The 20,275-nt window shown below is 35.4% G+C and overlaps 1 pseudogene; it reads left to right on the top strand.

Moving 5' to 3' along the window:
• Positions 1 to 18,578: 18,578 nt before the first annotated feature.
• LOC111728890 lies at positions 18,579 to 18,697 on the top strand (annotated as a pseudogene).
• Positions 18,698 to 20,275: the final 1,578 nt, after the last annotated feature.

The raw sequence follows: 20,275 nt of genomic DNA, 5'->3' as shown, positions 1-20,275 counted from the left end.
CACCTGGTCTTCCTAGGTGGTCTCACATCCAAGTACTAACCAGGCCTGACCCTGCTTAGTTTCCAAGATCAGACAGGATCAGGCTTGTTCAGGGTGTCATGGCTGTAGACTAGACTATAGTTTCGAACGGTTCCCACTATTTGCCAACACCCAAAATGATTATACTCATTTATCTCACAGGACTGGTTACCTGAGATACTTGAGTTTGGGACTTTTGTCTTAGATAGATTCTTTCACAAAAGATGGAATGAATTTTGCCTGTCTCTGGATTTCTGTCTCCCTCTCCATCATCTACCTTGAGCAACTTTTTCTCTCTCTCCTCCTATTGTAATTCTTGTTCAAATATCCTCAGGTCTGAAGCAATATATCTGTTAACAAAGTATTCAAAAGTCTAATCACATCTTATTTTATAATTTAAACAAATTTAAGGGATTATCTATAAATTAATCGAATATATGCCAGAAATAAAAATTAAAATTTGGGTAATTAAAATGTTTTATGAATCAAAACTGCTTTCTTACCCATTTGTTGTTAATGATTTTATCTCCATATTCTTTTGGTATAAAGGTATAGAATTTGGCATTGTCTCTCGCTGGATCAAGTTAAGTTGTTTGGTATTAGTATCTAAAAATTAATCACTACTGTCTCTTCTTGTGCCAAGGGCTGATCCCAAGAGCATTGGCTGCTACTTATATGCTTCAATGTCAAAGACAATGTGGAGGTGTTATTTCCTCTGATATGCTTATCCACAGCATCATTTTATACCTTACACTTCTACAAATAAAGCTTCACTTTTAGGGTTTACCTCAAGCACAGCTTTTTCTCATGCCAAAGTTAAATGCATAATAGGTTGTTAGAATGACTTGTGATCAACAATAGACAGGTCAACAAGAAAGACTCAGAAAGTAGACTGTCTTCTGGACACAAAGTTAGCAGTGAAAACTTTTAGAAACACAGCAGGTTGTATACAGACAAATCTGGTCAAATGAGTAGGCAGAGACATATATAAGGAAGGTAACTGGATATAGGTTTATATACTCAACAAACAAAGGCAAAAAACAACAAACTATGGCATAAAAAAAAAAGGATATTAGAAGAAACAAGAACAGTGTGTATCTGTGATGACACAGAAAAGAGAATAGTGAGAGTAGCAATCGAAGGGACAGTTAAAGGCGTGGAGTCTACACTGACCATCCTTGTATAAATGGAAAGGAGCAGCCAAATGGGATATCTGAAAGGTAATCGTGACCCCTGTGTTCAGGTCATAGGTAACACAATATAAAGATTCACAAAATAACAGTGCATCTAAGGAAGCTGTATAAGCAAAAGGGATTGTTGGCTCAGAACACTATTTGGTGTGTGCTTTATTCAGTCTAACTAAACAGGAAAGCTACTGCGACATCCACTGAAGTTCCTCTCTAGGACTTTCAGGCCAACCCAGTAAATTTACTCCTTCTGGAATTCGAACAACCACTTCCATCTGAGATTTGTGGTTGGTCTTTCAGATACCAGAGCAAGGATAGCAAAGTCTTCATCTTATCAGAAGGCAGCAATAGCAATGGAAACAGTGTGTGCTAGGTCGTCAGGGCTTTTATGATCAATCATTGAGGTCTATCATGAATTTTGGACTGTGTCATGAGACACATCGTCTGCCGCCCCACCACTAAAAGGTGTCTTCTTCCGATTTGGAAAAATGACTCCAGTTTATAGAAAGTGAAATTTTAGTCTTTTAGCAGAAGTGTGACAGAAACAACACTTTAAATTCATTAATTACTCTTGCAGAATAGACTCGTTTATCGGATTCTTCCCTGTTGCTTAGGAATAGGTTATACTGCTGAGAAGGTCTGGGAATGAATCCTTTGAGTGGAGAACAGAGTAAAGACAGGGAAGGGCGGGGGCATAGAATTTTTTCCCCCTACTTCAGTCTTACCTGTCACTCAAAGTACAAGAAGAAACATTGAATCTGTCACTATAGGTCTCCAGTTTTTAAAATTTTACCAGTTGTATGTAGTTCTTTTTTGATATAGTGTAACCTTTTATCAGGAAAAATACTTACGGGAAAAAACCTTTAAATTTAACATAAAACCTAATTCTTTGGCTCCTATTGAAGCTTGGAAGACTGGATCCTTATTAGAGTGCATTTCTACAAAGAGATAAACATTTTAAAAAATAAGCATGAATGGAATCCAGGATAAAATGCATCCATTTGTGCTGGAAAATAGCTTTTACTGAAGGAAATGGCACAAATTCATCATATGGAGAAAAATGTCATTTCAAAGCCTATTTCTAAGATCAAAATGTAGAACTTTTAATACAATGTATTAGCTTTTTAGCTACTCTAAATCTACAACTTTTTAAAGCCAAGGGATTTTTTCAACCTTTTTTGAGAATATCAGTGATTAATTACCCCTATTACTAGAGATATTGTCAAAACTACTTTAAAATTAAAACTGCCTGGGCAAGAACATCACATAAAAGGGGTTTTGCAAATTGTTGCATACCAGGGATTATGTTGAGCAATAGTTTTATCAAAGTATTTTAATTAATCTTTCTATATAACTGAGTATTCAATGCAAATTACTAACTTTTTAAAATAAACTCTCACAGTGGGGCTGCTAGTTTTTGTCTTGCTCATGTTAAATGCAATTCAACATGCCGTGACATACAGCTAATAAAAGGGCATCTGTCACAAGGGACTAAGTACAAAATCAACAATTTGCATAGTGAACAAGGTTTATATTGTGGCAACTCATGTTGCCTTGTACCTAACAATGGGATGAACACTCCCTTATGGCCTCTACTAAGTACTAGACATGTGGCCTTAGAAAAAGAAATCTCCTCTCATCCCACTTTTTCCCAGTGGTGCTTTGTTAGTTCACAGCAAGGGTTTGACTTCATGCCCTGGTCTCTGTCTGAGAGGAAGTCCAGTTCAATTCAATTTGCATCTCTCTGCCTTTTAGTAATAAAACAGCATCCATTTGAGCAGGCCCCATGATAATGCAGAGCAGATGGGCAGAGTTTTGTCTAATTAGATTCTGGACAGCCTGTTCGCTATAGTAAATGTGCGTGTATTTGCTTATTTCACACTTATTTCAGTGACAACAGCTTAGTAGAGACAAGATAGAAATGAATATGGGGGATAGCCTCACTAAAGGCCTACTGAATATAAATCAATAATTTTAATTCAATTATTATGTACTATCACCTATTTAATGAGTCGCTTGCAGGCTCTTTGATCTTGAAGGAATAAAACATTTTCTTTATAAAATTTTTCTTTTCTTTCCTCTTTTTCTTCCTTTTTTTTTACTTTCTTTTTTTCTTTCCTCCCTCCCTTCCTTCTTTCTTTCATTTTTTCATTCTTTGGTAAGGAATCAAGGTCTGTAATAAAGATTATTTTTAAAATCCAATTATATAAACTATTTTTAGAATTTAATACCAAGAGCGCCACCCTATTCTTTGTGCATTTAGATTTCTCAAAAGAGATAAATATTACAAAACATGCCCACAGACTTGAATTTTACCCAGCTGATATTTATTATCATCCTCATCATTTATAGTAGTTTTCTTGGGTTTAACTTGTTCACTGTCTCTCCATTTAGAGAATCATCAAAGAGCAAGCATTCAAGCTGTAGCCATTTCTACAGTTTCAGAAACAGGATTTTCAGACTCTTAGTCTTGACCTTTTCCCGCTAACTTTGCAGCTGCCTTATTTTTCCTAAACTCTTCCTATACAAATACACACACACTAAGTCTGGGGACCTAGACTGAGAGATACTGGAAATAGTGAGATAGAATACAGCTTATATTGGGGAGGTCACAGTTTCATTCTTACTCTGATTATCTTCCTTAACTCCCTGTCTTTTACCCAAGGACTTTTTCTCCCCACCTTCTCAATTAAATATATCACAATGCAAATTTAAATCAATGTCTCACAGGTAGGAAATTAAAGACTGTGTCCTTGTATTACTTAGTAAAAGTCTATCACTTAAAATAATTTCATGATTTCAATAAAAATAGTTATATATAAAGCCTTTAGGAAGAAAGAGAGGGAAAATCTTGGTAAAATCTCACCACATAGTGAGCTAGTGAAGTGCTTACGAAGAAAAGACACATCGCATTAAGAAACACACATCAGAAAGGCCGATATTTAATTTAGATTATGGCTATTGGATCATATTAGAAGCCCTATTTCCCGAATATCTAAGGGCCAGTAATACAAGTCTCATTCTTTAGAGTTGCTTCTCTGTAAATATTGTTAGGCCCATTCGGCAGACATCATTAACCAGAAACTGAATTTCGAATTTTTAAAACATTTCAAATTCTTCTCTCCTTGTAGGCTGTTTTAATAGAGAACAGTAAAAAATCAGCTCGGTTTCGACAACTATAGACTGTGAAAATGCACAGTCTATAGTACAAAAATGTGTGAGACTGATTTAGGAATCCAAATAGTCTTTATCTAAATCAAAAGATGAAAGGCTCTAAAACAATTAAATTGTTCCGATAACCCTGGTGAGAACAAAATGAATCATATTCTCACCATGGAAGCAAGGAAAAGCAGAGGCTAACTGCTTTCTCCCTATCAAGCTGAAGAGGAAGAGAGGCCATGTCTGTGAATTTTTTTTTTTTTCCCCAACGAGTGTATTTCAAGATACACCAGCATGAATTTATTGTCTGCCCCTCCTCCTTTTGAGACCTGCTTCCCCTCCAGTCTTCTACATCTCAGTAAACGACACATCCATTTTATGTCACACAAACCAGAAACCTTGCAGTCTTCCTTGATAGCTTCCACTCCCTCTCACTTTCTCCCTCTATCACATCACTTATTTCCCAGTTCACAGCCTCCTAAATAGGGTTTGACTCTGTTCCTTTTCCTCCCTGTCTTCTACCACCTCCAGAGAAGGTCCTCCTCATCAGCTCTCATCTGGAAGAGAGGAAAATCTTAACCAGCCTTTTCTACCCTCAAATCCCATCAAATCTTTCTGGAATATAAGTACAATCCCATTTTGTCCTGCTTTAAAACCTTCACTGGCTCCCCATTACTGAAGGAATTAAACCTGAAGACTCTATTATCACCAATATCTTCTAGCACCTTCTTCTTCCCGGTTACCTAAGGATCCAAATTTCTCAATACTCAGAATGCTTCCTATTCTTGGTTTATCTATTGCTGCAAGCACTGCTCTCTGACTTTTAAAGTTATTTTCATATTTTCTGGCCTGGTGAGTTCCAGTTAACTTTTAATATATGCCTGAAATAGACTCTTCTCTGACACAATTTTTCTGGCTCGTGCTCCATCAACTTCCCCTGCTCTCAGTTTTGTGTTTATCATATTTAATTGTAATGGTTTACAAGAACAAGGACTCTCTCCCATATTCTGAGCACCATATTGTTTTCATCACCAAAGTCTTGATGCCTAACTGCAAGGATTGTAGAGGAAAATCAAGTGTTTATTGAATCAATACCAGTGTCTTCTTTCTAAACTTTCCTTTCTTTGTTAATGTTGCCACTATTTTAATAGTCACCCAGGCAGAGAACTATACAGTTGCTTTGTGGGCAAGTGTGTCTTCCATGCCTTTCATTCATGTGATCTCTCTTTATCACATCAAATATTCTTCGTGATACCAAGGCTGCCCCTAATATATTGCCACATTTCTGAATCGGCCACGTTTAATGACTTCCTCAAACTTCTACTTAAGTCCAACCTTTTTCTCCACTTTACTGGCCCTGATTTGGTAAAAAGGCATCCTTGCCTTTTGCTGAGATAACTTGTAAGTCAGCCACATAAAATCAACCAACACATATGCTAAAATTTCACTAGTATTAAGGCTCTCACAGATCTTGTTCATCCTATCTGACTTTCTTCCTCAATGTGCTACATATCTTTAAATTTGTTTTTTCTTCTATCATAAAATATCTCCAATGCCTTATTTTGCCCTGCCAAGGAAGATGTTTACTTACAATACTCTCCCTATCCTTACTTACCTATCAAATCTTTAGCATCTCTAGGCAAATTTTCTCACTGCTATAGTCTTTATCCCGTGTCTTCTCTGAAATATAAGCAGAAATAATTTACAACTCAATTTTCTACTGTTCTACATGTAAATTGTTACAAACAACAATGTATTCAGGACCAGGGAAATTTCAAAATATATAGTAGACAGCATCTAATATCAGAGAACTATTTGCTGTGCAGGCTCATCACCAGTGCCAACAAGAGAAAATGGTGTCCTTTAGTCAGGTTTTCTGAAGTGTATCCTATGTATTTTCTCTCTCAAGTCTTTCACAGATAAAATTAATACACTTTCTATTATTGTGAGAGGGAATTGGACACCTAATACATGGACTGAAATACTTCTGTCCATAGATGTGTTCAACTTACTCAAAGATTTATTGTAGCCTCTAGTTTCTTTACAAATTTAACTAAATTTCCAACTCTGATTAAGACCAAACTTTCTCACTGTTAATGAGTCACTTTGTAATCTGTAAAGAATAAAAGGCTTTGTTAAAGTTATCAGCACTATTTCAAGAAGATATCATAATTGACATTTAATATTTTAAGTCAAAATATAAAATTTCTCTTCTTGTACTTTTAAATATATAAATACCATTTTATTTGGTATATATGATAGAAACCAGGAGACATTTTCTTTTGGTCAGAGAGAAATTGTTGATTGAAGGAAACTGCTTCTCTCATTCCTGACCCTTCAACCCACACCCCATGACTCTATTCACATCACCTCAACCACCAGATATCTCAGGGAAATCTATGTGTAGCGTGGGCAGCTGATTTTTCTCTTCCAGTTTATTTCCAAATTAGATAAAATAATACTACTTCCAACTTAATTTGGCTCCTTAATATCAACAAATATATGCTAAACTCCTTAGCCTACCTTCGAAGCCTTCCCTGATATTTCCTTCCTCCAACATTCCAGCTTTACCTTCTACATCTCACTGTCATATGTAAAATTTAAAGTGATATTTATCTTCAGTCCAAACTACAATGAACAGGATCACTTACCCTCTTCCAAACATATCTGGTTCTTTCTCATCTTTTTCCCTCCTTCGTTTATACCATCCACTCACTTTATCCGGATTATCTTCTATGCCTTTTTTTTAATCGAGATAATTCATGTAATATAAAATTCACCCTTTTAAATGTACAATTCAGTGCTTCTTAGTATTTTCACAAAGCTGTGCAATCATCACTACTATCTAATTCTAGAATATTTTTATCATCTCAAAAAGAAACCCATTAGCAGTCACTTCCTACTTTCCTCTTCCCCTAGTCCCTAGAAATCGTACTTCTGTTTCTATGGAATTGCCTATTCTGGAAATTGTATATAAATGGAATCATACAATAGATGGCTTTTGCGTCTGGTTTCTTTCACTTAGCATATTTTCAAAGTTCATCCACGTTGTAGCATGTAATAAAAGTACTTCATTCTTTTTCATGGCTGAATAATATTCTACTGTGGGAAAATACCATATTTTGTTTATCTGTTCAGCACTTAATTGGCATTTGAATTGTCACTGATTTTTGGCTACTGAGAACAATACTAATATAAATATTTCTGTACAAGTTTTTATGTACACTTTTTTTCTTTTTGGTTCTCTTGAGTTTATACTTAGGAGTGGAATGCTGGGTCACAAGTTAACTCTGTTTTTAACTATTTAATGAATAGACAGACTGTTTTTCAAAGTGGCTACTTCAACTGGACTTTGGGTAGTAAACACAATAGAATATGCAGATGTCAAATGATAATGTACACCTGAAAATTATAGAATTGTATTAACCAATGTTACTCCCAATAAACTTAATTAAAAATTAAAAATAAAAATTTTTTAAAAAGTGGCTATCTCATGTTATCGTCCACCAGGAATTTTTCCACATCCTTGCCAACACCATTATTGTCTGTCTTTTTTATTTTAGCCATCCTAGTAGATAAGAAGTGATATCTCATTGTGGTTTTGATTTGCATTTCCCAAATGACTTAGATGTTGAGCACCTTTTCGTGTGCTTGTTGGCCATTTGCACATCTTCATTAGAGATAATAGTCCCTTATTAAATACGTGGTTTATAAATATCTTATCCCATCCCGTGGGTTGTCTTTTCATTTTTTTGCTGGTGCCCTTGAAACACAAAACCTCTCCTACATCTTATCAACTAAAATTCTGCTCATTTTTCAAGACCATTTTTAATTGTCATATATGTCTTATAGTCTTCTTAGTTCTCTCATATTCATGTTATCTCTTTATTTTATGTCTCCTGAGCAGAGCACATGGTTAATATCTGCTATTATATTTATATGGTATCACCTTCTGGAAGTGTTCGTTCTCTCTACTTTTGTTTCTCAAGATCAGTGACTGTTTTTATAGACTTAGCATTCTCTATAGTATCAAATGCTTGTTGCAGGGGTCCCCAAACACATTTTCTTAATTTATCAAAGAAGCAGAGCCAGGAGAGTTAAGTCAGGTAGTCTACATATGGTGGTGTAAGTGTAGTTGAGTCTGTGGAGCATGTTTAAAATGTCCTCTCTTTCAATATGAATGAGCTTTCATGGAAACCGCTCACTCCTGGGAGGTGGGGGGAGGATGTCAAGGTAAGACAATTATACTTGGATACCCCTAAGCAAAAATACCAACAGGAATTATATTACCTGACATTATTTAGTTTATTTCTCAGCTAGACATTTTTTTTAAGTAGACACAATTAAGAATGTTCTATTTATCCGTCCACAACACACAGTGATTTTGGCATGTTTCTAATCATATGTTCCTATAATTGCATTTTCTTTTATTGTTCACAACTAGAAATTTGCTTACTTTAAATGTGTGTTTTTAAAAAAACATGAGTTCTTGATTGTTCACTTCTGGGCTAAATTAACATTGGTCTTCTTTCCCTTATGACTAGGTAATACTGTACTAATGAAAAACAGGGCCTCTTTATTTATAATGGCCTTGGGGTCAATTATCAATTTATCATCATGTCCTGCAGATTTAAAATAAAATATGCTGTGCAGTATAACCATTGTACAAAATTGACATTAAGTAGATTCTCTGAGTTTGGACTTAATAAAAAATACAAAGAGTGCTGCCTAAAAGGTTTCTCCAACTATAAATTCTATTAGGCAGCTTTTAATACAAGATAGTAGGAAACTGAACAACTAAATTAGAGAGATTTTTTTCACTGCTGCTTTTTGTCTCATACATGTGCATGGTCATTGGAGGATGGTTTACTAATTCACAGAAAGAATATTTCATATCTCTATAATAATTCAATAGCTGCCTAAATTTTTACTTATGTCAATTTTTTATACATCTTAACATATTTACATCTGATGCCAATCCATTTGCATAAAAAAATTCTATTAACACTAAGGGATATATGCATGAAATATAGAGCATAGTAGTTTCTTGTGTCAAAAATATCCTAAGTCCCTCATGTTTACTAATTAATCCATATACATCAAATTCAGATCACCCTAAGAGTATGCTCCTGGAAGTCTGTGAGATGACATAAGTTTTACATTTTTAATTCCTATTATAAATACCTCTAATTCCCACATAGGTATGTTACTATCCATGCTGAGACTCAGGTTCTGTTTATGTGAGATTAAAATCAGCATATCTTGCCATGCATGGGGGCAAGTTATATACACAACTTAAAGCCACAATCTCAGTGAGAATGTAAGGCAGCAATAGAGTTGAAGGTTAATTGTACATTTGAGAATCCAAAGTTGTTTGCTAATTTTCAAGAACAGAGTCTACCTGCTAAGTCTCAGCCAGTGAAGACTGAGAAAATTCTAGGTACTATATTTAGTCCCTTGGCACACTAGCCCCTATTGTAAGTGCTCAGAGGCCACATGGGGCCATATTAGTTTCTGGATTGAACAGCAGAGTTATAGACTATGTCCATCTTTATAGAAAGTTCTATTGAACAGTGTTCTAGAAAGCAAGGAAAGAATTCCTTATACCTTAGGGTCTATCACATTTTAGTGGTCTCACATTTGGGGTGTGACTTAGTCTGGAACTAGAATTATTAGTTATGCCAATTTTATATCTTTGTCTCTTGAAGTTAGTTTTTTGGTGAGAAGAATAGAAATGGAATGTACAAAGGAAATCAGAGGAACAAAAATGAAGGATAAGATATGAGGATCTGGTATATTAAGGACACAAAAGGACTCTGATCCTTAGTTCAGAAGTTGTTTAAAAAAAAAAAAAAACTCACAGAACCCCAAACAATCCAATATGGACATGAAAACTATACTTAGAAATTTTGTTTGTTAGTTTTAATTGGCTGCCAGAGAAGTTTCTTATTTATTATTTTTCATATTAATTTAAATGATAAAAATTAAAGCATAATCTTCATGTCCATGTCATGGGAATATAAATAAAATATCAGAATTCCATATTGATGTCCTGTTTAATTGGAAGCACTAAAAATATTTGAACACAATTTGTTTTTTGATCCTTACTAGAATTCATTTTCCAATAAGCCAGTTTCATAACCATATTAATATTGGAGCAAAAAAAAGTCATTTCCAAAAATAATGTTTTTTTCAAAGAACTACTTCTGGAAATACAGTGAACATCTTAGATTATTTGTAAATAATTGTCTAGAAAATTGTTTTAAAATAAACTTCATTTTATGTTAACTACACAGGTAATGTTCTTGCCTTCACTTTGCCAAGAACAGCCTAGATGGGAACTAGGTCTGGTTATACATATCTATTCCTTTTTAATGTTTTTTTCACCATTTACTTTCAAAAAGAGTCTTTTAAAAATAATCATAACAATGTCTGACTGCCCTGGAAAGAAATAATTTATATATTCATCAGGAAGGGGATAGCTTTCTTTAAAGGAAATACATTACCTATTAACCACTTTCAGTCTGGGTCCAAACTTTGGGTGCCATTATGCAAAGCACATCAACAGGTTGTACAGACAAGGCAGGTTTTCAAGCAGCACCTTCTGCTAAGCCCTCCCAAAGCACGGCACACCCCAGCTCCTGTCTGTGCAGTTGATGAATGTACTTCAGGCAGGGCTAGGACATGGCTCAGTACAGTTCTCTAAACGGTGATAAATGACCACCTTTGTGTGAAGTGGGTTAGGTGGGAGGGCCACCCTTTGACAAGGCAGAAAATGAAATGATTACTATTGGATTCTATTGACTTGTCTGGTTAGAACAGTTGTGCCTCTTCCTGGAGGTTAATTGGACTTGAACTCAAGAAATTAAGAGGTCAGCTAGGGTCACAGTGACAGCAGGCCCACTTTTAACTTACTGCTAATAACATTTGGCAGAAGGAGGATGAATCTGGAAATTTTAGTCTGGGTGAAATTAAATTTCTATAAAAATAATCGTTTGTACAAATTATTAAACAAATTTTAACTTTGTATCATATACAAAAATCCAATGTGTTTTCAATTCCTACCAGGTACTCATATATAACTGAGACATTTCTTGAATTGGCATATATAGATATAGATTATCTATCTAATCTGACAATAATTTTATTTTATTGAAGACTTCCCATCTAGAAATTTAAAAATTGGGGTTTAAAAAGAAAAGATTCAGAAATGCTTGAAAATGGCATTCTAATGGATTTATTGAGGTGTGTCTTTTTGCCCAACACTAAATGCTGCCCATTCTTTATTATAGAAAATATAAAGAAAGCAGAGTGAAATATTTCACAGTATATACAGTGAGGTATATCCAAATATGTAAACTCTATTTATAAATATGTTTGCAAGTGTTACATATTTTGATTTGAGGATATAGTAAAACAATTGAATTATTACCGCTTCCTAAGAAAATATTCCAATTTAGTCACATAAGACTTATTTCAAATAACTTCACTGTTCTTTTCTCAGTTACTTTCCATTTCAGGTCCTTTGTTTAAATTGACCCTGGCACTTTCCTCTGTGGTACCTGCCACACCACTACACTCCACAAGGAGCTTGAGTGAGGGGCAGTGTCCCTAAGTGCTTTGCAAGAGGGAGGAGCATAGAGTACAAAGAGCCTCAAGGGAGACTGAGGATGACACTGGACATTGTTGTCCAGATGGCGGAGAACAAGGCACATCACCTAATTAGTGGTACTGCTCCAGCAGCTGTGTAAATGGGGTACCATGGGAGAGGCAGACAGCTCTGGAAGCAGGCAATGGTGAAGCCAGCATTATAATCAGTTCGTGCCAGTCAGGTATTTAAACCACATATTTAAGAAACTCAGGCAAGTCAGAGAAATGTTTTCACCTCTTTGTCCTATGGATAAACCCAGAAGAATAACTCAGCTTTAGAGATCAAATCATAACTCTTTTTTTTTTAACTTTATTGATATGTAATTGACATATAACATTGCGTAAGTTTAAGATGTACAATGGTTGATTCGATACACTATTATATACAGAAGGATTATCACTATTGACATAGCTAACACTTCCATCACATCATATAATTACCATTTCTTTTCTGTGGTAGGAACATTTAAGATTTATCCTTTTAACAACTTTGAAGTACATAATACATTATTGTTAAATATAGTCACCATGCTGTACACTGGATCCTCGGAATGTGTTCATCTTATGACTGGAAGTTTGTACTCTTTGACCAAAATCTCCCATTTCTCCCACCCCATAACCCCTGGCAACTACCCATATATCTACTCTGTTTCTCTAAGTTCAGCTTTTTTAAATTCCACATATAAGTGATATCATACAATATTTGTCTTTCTCTGACTTATTTCACTGAGCATAATGCCCTTTGGTTTCATCCATGTTGTCATAAATGGAATAAAATATTTGCAAACTGTAGATCTGATAAGGGGTTCATATTCAAAATATATAATGAATTCATACAGCTCAATACATTTTTTAAAATATAATTTAAAAAAATAAGCCAAAGACATGAATAAACATTTTTCCAAAGAAGACTTACAAATGACCAACAGGTACATCCCCTTTTTCTAATGCAAATAACTTATTTTCATATGTGCTACTTCCAGAAAGAGTGTACTACAACAAAGCTCTCAGAATACTAGCTTATCCAAGGGCCCTATATACTAACTAGATCCTTTTAATCACCTTGCTATGAAATTTCGTTACTAGTTAACTTAATGAATTATAAAATCCTTAAAATGATCAGAGGAAATATGCTAGGTTTTGATATCTTCTATAGCAGAGAAAGTGCTTAGGGCTAGAGATCGGGAAACTGGCATTCTCTGCCACTTACTAAAAATAATCCTAGACAAATCATTCAACTGCATATACCAGTCCTCATCCCCATCTGTAAAATGAAGGTATTGGTTTCACTGATCACTAAAAGCCCTTATAGATTTGAAAATTGGAAGGTCTATGGCAATGGGCCTCAACCTGACTGCACATTAGAATCACCCAGGGAGCTTTAAATTGAATTAATCTCCAGGGGTGGGCTCGGGCATTGGTGTGCCTTAAAGGTTCCCTAGGTGATTCTAATGTGCAAGCAGGGTTGTGACCCACAGTTCTATGATATCACCAAATCCAGGCCATTCCTATAACACTACTCTCATTTATCGCACACTCAGTACAGGCCCTGTGCTTGTCATCAATTATCTAAATTATGCAGTCATTGCAACCTGCTATGGATTGGGTATTAGCTCTGCTTTACCCCATTTTACAAGGGCTACAAGGGCAGAAACTGAGGTTTAAATTGGTAAAGTAAGTAAGCTGAAGACAGCCAGCTAGAGGATGGTAGAACTAGCAGGTTTTGAGCCTGAAATAGATGCGGAGCCTGTGATTCTAACCACTGTACATTACAGCGAGGAACACCTCCAACTTCTCTAATAAGTGAGTCAGTACTGCAACTGCAATTTGCAACTGAAGTACCAATGTCCATGACAGGTCTCTGACAACCATCTATGCTGATGCCTCCAAAGACAGCTTCTGTCCTCAACAAACTCCCAGCCTTCACGGCAGTCCATTTGGAAAAGAGCAAGATCTTTCTAGAAGCTAAACAATTGAGCTACAGGATCAAGATGCTTTTCTATGAAGAGGAATATTGTCCTGGGAAAATCTTTGGAGTCTTCATTTACAGAGCAGAGGATACCTAGTGATGCCCATGATCCTGGTTCAAACTACTCTTCAATGACAGAATACTGAAACTCCTAATTAATGTTTTTGTTTCTCCTTTAAAGGAGAATAGTCAGGGGGAATTTTAGCTAATCATAAAAACTTAGTACCTTTTTCACGTGCCTATTAAGATACAGCCTTTTAAAATTAGATTATATAATTAGATGTAAACATACAAATACAGGCACATTTTGCATTTGGAGTTCCAGTGGTCCAGTGAATGTGCTAATTACATTCACATTCACTGAAATATATTATTTTGAAGGAAAATGTTTCCAAATATGCCGAATAATTTATAATTAAATCATTCAAGTCCTTTTTAATAAGAACATTTTGTTGTTCCACAAGCTGTTTGAAACTTTTCAAATATGTTATTAAAGATTTTTGCTGAACCAGAAAACTTAAATCATGTCAAGAGTAAACAAACCTGAACTCGTTTTCTAGCCTCTTCCATAGGCACCTCATGGAAAGAGTGCTTGGGAATTCTCTTGCTGACTGGTAAAGATCATCAATCCCCCTCAGCTGTGTTGCTGTTCTTTGTGCCAGGAAGGTAACCCAACTGCTTTACTAAATCCCAACTCACTTTGGAGAGAACTGAGCATTTGCCATCCGCTCAGCCTGGATGCAATTCAGAAGAAAAGCACCAACTTGCATTTGAAGTTAGGCCCAGGTGAGGACAAAGGGATGTCAACACCCATGCACTGGTGCGGAGCTTGCACAAAGGAAAGTGAAGGTAAACTCCTCTCCTTTGAACCATAATGCCTCTAATTTATATGCAGCCTGTCAACAAAGCATTAACATGTATTTTACCACAATGCCTGATTGAAGGTAAGACAGCAGGCTATAGCTGCCATATGTGTGTGTGTATATATATATCCTCAATCTTTTTTAATACAGTTTACCAAAATAAAATTATTGACTTTAGGGCATAGAATCACACTTTAAGTGAGAAAACAAGCAGTTTATTTATTTCACAAGTATTGATTAAATACCTGCTATGGGACTATCCCTGTGTTAGGCACTGGGATAATTGCAAAATTATGATGTACTCCAAGTTGAAAAATTCTGTCTGGTTAACTGAAACATATATATTAATATTTATGCCAAGTGTTAAAATAGACTGGTCACTGTATCAGTGAAGTCCGGACTTTTATGCTTTGTGTATTTATAGTTCTCTTCTGAGAATTCACAGTGGTTTGTACTCTTCTCATTGTGCGATTAAATCCTTACAAAATGAGGAATTTCTGACAATAACATTTGTATATTGAAATTGGAAAATTTAATTATATTGCTTTCTTGTTCCTTAAAAAGCCAGTGCAACAGAGAAAAATGCCATTTATATGAATCATGTTTAAAGAAAGTGGGATCTAACAGTGGAAGGCTTTCTTTCCATCTGTTTCCTTCCCTTTCTTCCCCACCCAGCTGAGTACATGGAATGCAAGTTCAGAATTATTACCTGAAGGGTATTGGAAAGAGAAGAATTTGGATGTCTCAGGGAACTGGCAGAGTGAGTGTGACAAAGAAGAAGAAGAAAAAAGAAGGAAGTGAGAGAGAACTGGCAGTAATCTGAATGCAACAGACTAAATTGCGCTCTCCCCCCCAAACTCATGTTGAAGCCCTAGCCCCTAATGTGATAGGGCCTTTAAGGAGGTAATTAAGATTAAATGAGGTCATAGGAGTGAGATCCTAATCCAACAGGATGGGTGTCCTTATAAGAAGAGGACAAAATACTGAACAAGAGCTCCTGTGTGTGCTCTCTCTCCCTGCCTATTCTCTCCATCCCTCCCTGCCCCACATCCCATGCACAGAGGAAAAGTTATGTAAGGACACAGAAAGAAGGCAGCTATCTACAAGACAGGACGAGAGGTCTCATCAGAAACCAACCCTGCTGGCACCTTAATCTTGGGCTTTTAGACTCTAGAACTGTGAGAAAAATTTCTGTCATTTAAGCCACTCAGTCTGTGGTATCTTGCTATGGCAGCCTGAGCAGACTAATACATGGAGGGAAGGCTAGGTATAGGCGGATGGATGAAAAATTGCTCTTGGCTGGGTGCCCAATATGATTGTTATGAAAAGGAATGTCTACTGTGGAATTGAAAGGGTTTTTCTGTGTGTGCATGCATATGGGATTCCTCCTTGTGATCCCACATCCTCAGTAGAACCTGCTACACTTATATATGGTCATTGTGTACTTTTTATTTTGTTTCTGACAGCCAAAGAAGATGCAGAATTTCATACCTAGGTAGATATAATGCAAAGTGGGACAGCACACACAAAGAGGAGCCTGGAGGCAGCTGGCACCCAGGAGAATACAAATTCTGGGAGGGAGATGACATTGTAATAATTTGAAGGATGGATTTAGACTTTAGGAAACATTATCTAGATTAAGAGATTTCTATGCTAAAATAGAGGTTTAAAGCTATTAGGATCCTCAGGAATTATCTCTGTTTTAATCCCTTAATTTAAAGATGAAGGAATTGGGGCCTTCAGAGGCCAGGACTGAGGTGTTCTTGCACTGCATTCTCATCCAGCTGGAAAGTGGCAACAAGGTTGTTAAACTCTAAATTCAGTGCTTTGTTTATTTTTTAATTATAATACTTCTCATTTGTTTTTGACTGTATAATATATTTTTTTCCTATTCCTAGCCCTGTACCATCTCCTTAAGCTTCCTACTCTTACTGGTCTTAATTGATTTGAAAATTCATACAATAATTGTACTGTGTTGTTTGAAAAACAAAATGAGATCATTGAAAGTGTTTTGCTACTATAAAGTTGCATAAAATGTAGGGTATTTTTATTACTTATTATTCAACTGAATAGTAAATTCATGTAAATATGTTCTCTTATTTGATGAGAAAAATTAGATTTTACTTTCAAATCAGAAACTGTTCAGGCTGGGGAAATATACTCTGTTCTCAACTAATACATAACACATATTCATCGATTTTTGTCAGGGCACACACACATACACACCCTAGCAGAAGCAGCCAACAAATGAGGCAGAAATATGGAAAGGTACTGACTTGGCAGTTAAGCAAGCCTAAATTAAAACCTTGACTACTATGTTAAACGATAGCTTATTCTGGAATATATTCCTGAACCTCTCTATGCCTCATTTTCCTCCCGTGTGAAATTGGACAAATGCTCTTTCATGGGGTCATTGTGGAGGACAAAGAAGATAGAATAGATAAAGTATGGTCTCACAAATGCCATACACAGAAATACATATCTGTGTAATCTTTGTAGAAATGACTCCTCAATAAAATGGGAATGGCAGAGTATTGTCATCACAGGGTTGACCAGTCGATGAGAGGAAAGGATATATCTAGCAAACAGTTCCCTTCTGTCTTTTTTAAAACCAAGCTTAGGTAGACTTAATTTTGTGAAGTGAAAGAGGGCTTTATTTTTCTTTTCCCCCATTACATTCATGATTATATTAAGACTGGGGTTTCTTTATGTTATTTAAAAAAAAAAAAAAACAGGTATGAGAGATAAACAAAGTAGGGTAACAAATATATATACTTATTTTGTCAAGTGGGTTTCCAGTCTGTCCTTAAAGCTGTTTACCTCGGTGAAGAACTGGCTTATAATTGATCTGATTTTCTGTCAGGGGGGTTGTGCTAATGTTAACACAGCTCCACCGGGTCTGGCACAGGAAAGTGTGGCCCCGAAGGGCGGTGGCAGTTACTGAAAGGGAAAGAATAGAAGGGCTTTTAAACTCTCCAGTTTCTAGTACACGTGAGATCATATTGGATGTGGTACAGACATTACTTTGCCCTGAACAGTAGAGCATTCAAAGACTCTTACATTTTTGCATCACAAGTACCAAAGAAAATATTTACATTTTAACCCATTGCATTTTTAAGCTTTTTAGTAGACATTTAGGATATGGCAATCTTGTCTCAACCTAGTTAATGTAAAGACAAAAAAAATTTTAAGTAAACATTTATTTCAATAAATGTTTTTATTTCATCGACGATTTAAACAATATTCACAAGTGAATGGAAAGGTAAACCAACTTTGTAAAACTGAAATAGTAAGAAAATGAAATTATAACAAAGGTTTTTTGTTTCATATATTAATTGATGCTTAGGATCAATTTAATTCTTGACTGACTTTGAGATACTCAGAAATTTCTTTCCCTCTACACTACTTAGCACTTGACATTTTAGATACAATTTTTAATTGAATGTGATAAAGAGATTTTAATGTGCCCTAAATGTTTAAATAGAAATATTAATTTTGGGCAGTGTATTTATAAAACTAGAATGGATTCTAGAAAAAATATCTAACAATCTAAATAAAAAATACATAATATTCTTGTATATTATTTATTTTTCTCTTAGTATAATAATGACTCCCTAAAATAACATTTGGAAAAATCATTTTGCTATATTTATTCCAATCGCACTGTACATAAGGAGCCATTGCAATAAAAACTAAAATGTGTTACTTACCTACTTGATATTACAAAATAGAGTCTATGGCCATGCCATCCTGAACAAGCCCAATCCCATCTGATCTTGGAAGATAAGGAGGGTCGGGCCTGGTTAGTACTTGGATGGGAGACCACCTAGGAAGACCAGGTGCTGTAGGTGTAAAAAATAAAAAATAAGGGACTGTAAGCTGACAAGGTCCTTGCAATCTGTAAGGTCAACCAAGGGTTGCCTCACCTAAAAAAAAATAAAAATAAATAAGAAAATATATGTCATGTTTCTTCGATACTACTCTAATTGTATTAGCCAAGATAGACTGCATATATGATAGTGGTCTCTTAAGACAATGGAGCTGAAAAATTCCTATCGCCTAGTGACATCATAGCTGTCCTAATGTCGTAGCTCAACACATTACTCATGTGTTTGTGGTGATGCTGGTGTAAACAAACCTACTGGGCTTCCAGTTATATAAAAGTACAGCTCATACAATTATGTACAATATATAGTACTCAATAATGATAATTAAAGACTATGTTACTGATTTTTGTATTTACTATACTATACTTTTTATTATAATTGTAGAATGTATGCTTTCTACTTAAAAAAAAAAAAAGTTTGCTTTAAAACAGTATGTCAGGTTACACCAGCAGCAGTGTTATAACATTTCGTGTTTATGGTTTCTCTTGATTGCATCATTTTCTCCTGTGCTTGATTTACTCTTGTGTTGTTTTGTTTAGTATCATGCTGTGCAGGTTTGTAGCCTAGGAATAACAGGCTATACTATATATTGTAGGTGTGTAGTAGGCTATATGTGCCATCTAGGTTTGTGTAAGTGCACTTTGTGATGTTTGTACAATGACTAAATAGCCTACTGATACATTTCTCAAAATATTTTCCTCTCATTAAGCAGTGAATGACTGTAGTTCCTGGTTGTAATCAGTCCCTGAAGCCCCTGAAAACTCCCTTGTTACTCTAATGGACACAATATTTCCTATAGCTAACTAACCAGCTATGTAACTAAGTAACTAACTAACTAACTAATTAACTAAATCTAGGATGGACTAGGTAACAGTATAGAACTAGGCATAAAAATTAATTTTGCAACGTTGTCCTAGAAATGGATATTAATTCCCTACATTGAAGTTAGAGGTTGGCTAAGTCTATTCTATCAGAATAGAAGAGATGTTTTCATTCCATGAATATAAACTATAAACAATCCAATGTGTTGTTTAATGGAATATTTTATCTTGGAAAAAATAAGCCAATTTCATTAAAAGTGTTACTTATACTGACAACAATATGTTGGTTGAGGTTCAGAAGAGACTCTCTCCATTAGATCATCTTATCTGGGATTTTAAATGGTCTTTGACTAGCAAAAGATCCCCAAAGTAGCTATGTATTGCGTTTAGGCTATCTGGAACTAATGAGCCCTTTCTAATACCCCTCAATTTCTGTATAAAGAATTATGTCTCCTCTACCGTCTGTAATTTTGGGAAGTTGCTAAATTAAGTTGCTGGGTCCTCTCTCTAGGAAAGTCTGTTTTAAAACTTCGTTTAGATCCTTTCTCTCACCACCTGCACAGCCAGAAGGCAAGAACATTACTTAAATACAATCAAATGGATCTTTCTTTCTGAAGGGCTGAGGAATGCAAAACAAAAAATAAAATGGCTGGCATTGGTTCCTTCATTTCAACTGCAGATCAGTTCTTTCTTCTGAACCCTTAGCAATTGCCTTTGATAT

This window comes from Pteropus vampyrus, unplaced genomic scaffold (genome assembly GCF_000151845.1).
Source record: "Pteropus vampyrus isolate Shadow unplaced genomic scaffold, Pvam_2.0 Scaffold234, whole genome shotgun sequence".
Taxonomy (NCBI): Eukaryota; Metazoa; Chordata; class Mammalia; order Chiroptera; family Pteropodidae; genus Pteropus; species Pteropus vampyrus.
Note: the sequence above shows the minus strand (reverse complement) of the source record. Positions and strands in the feature narration are given on the sequence as shown.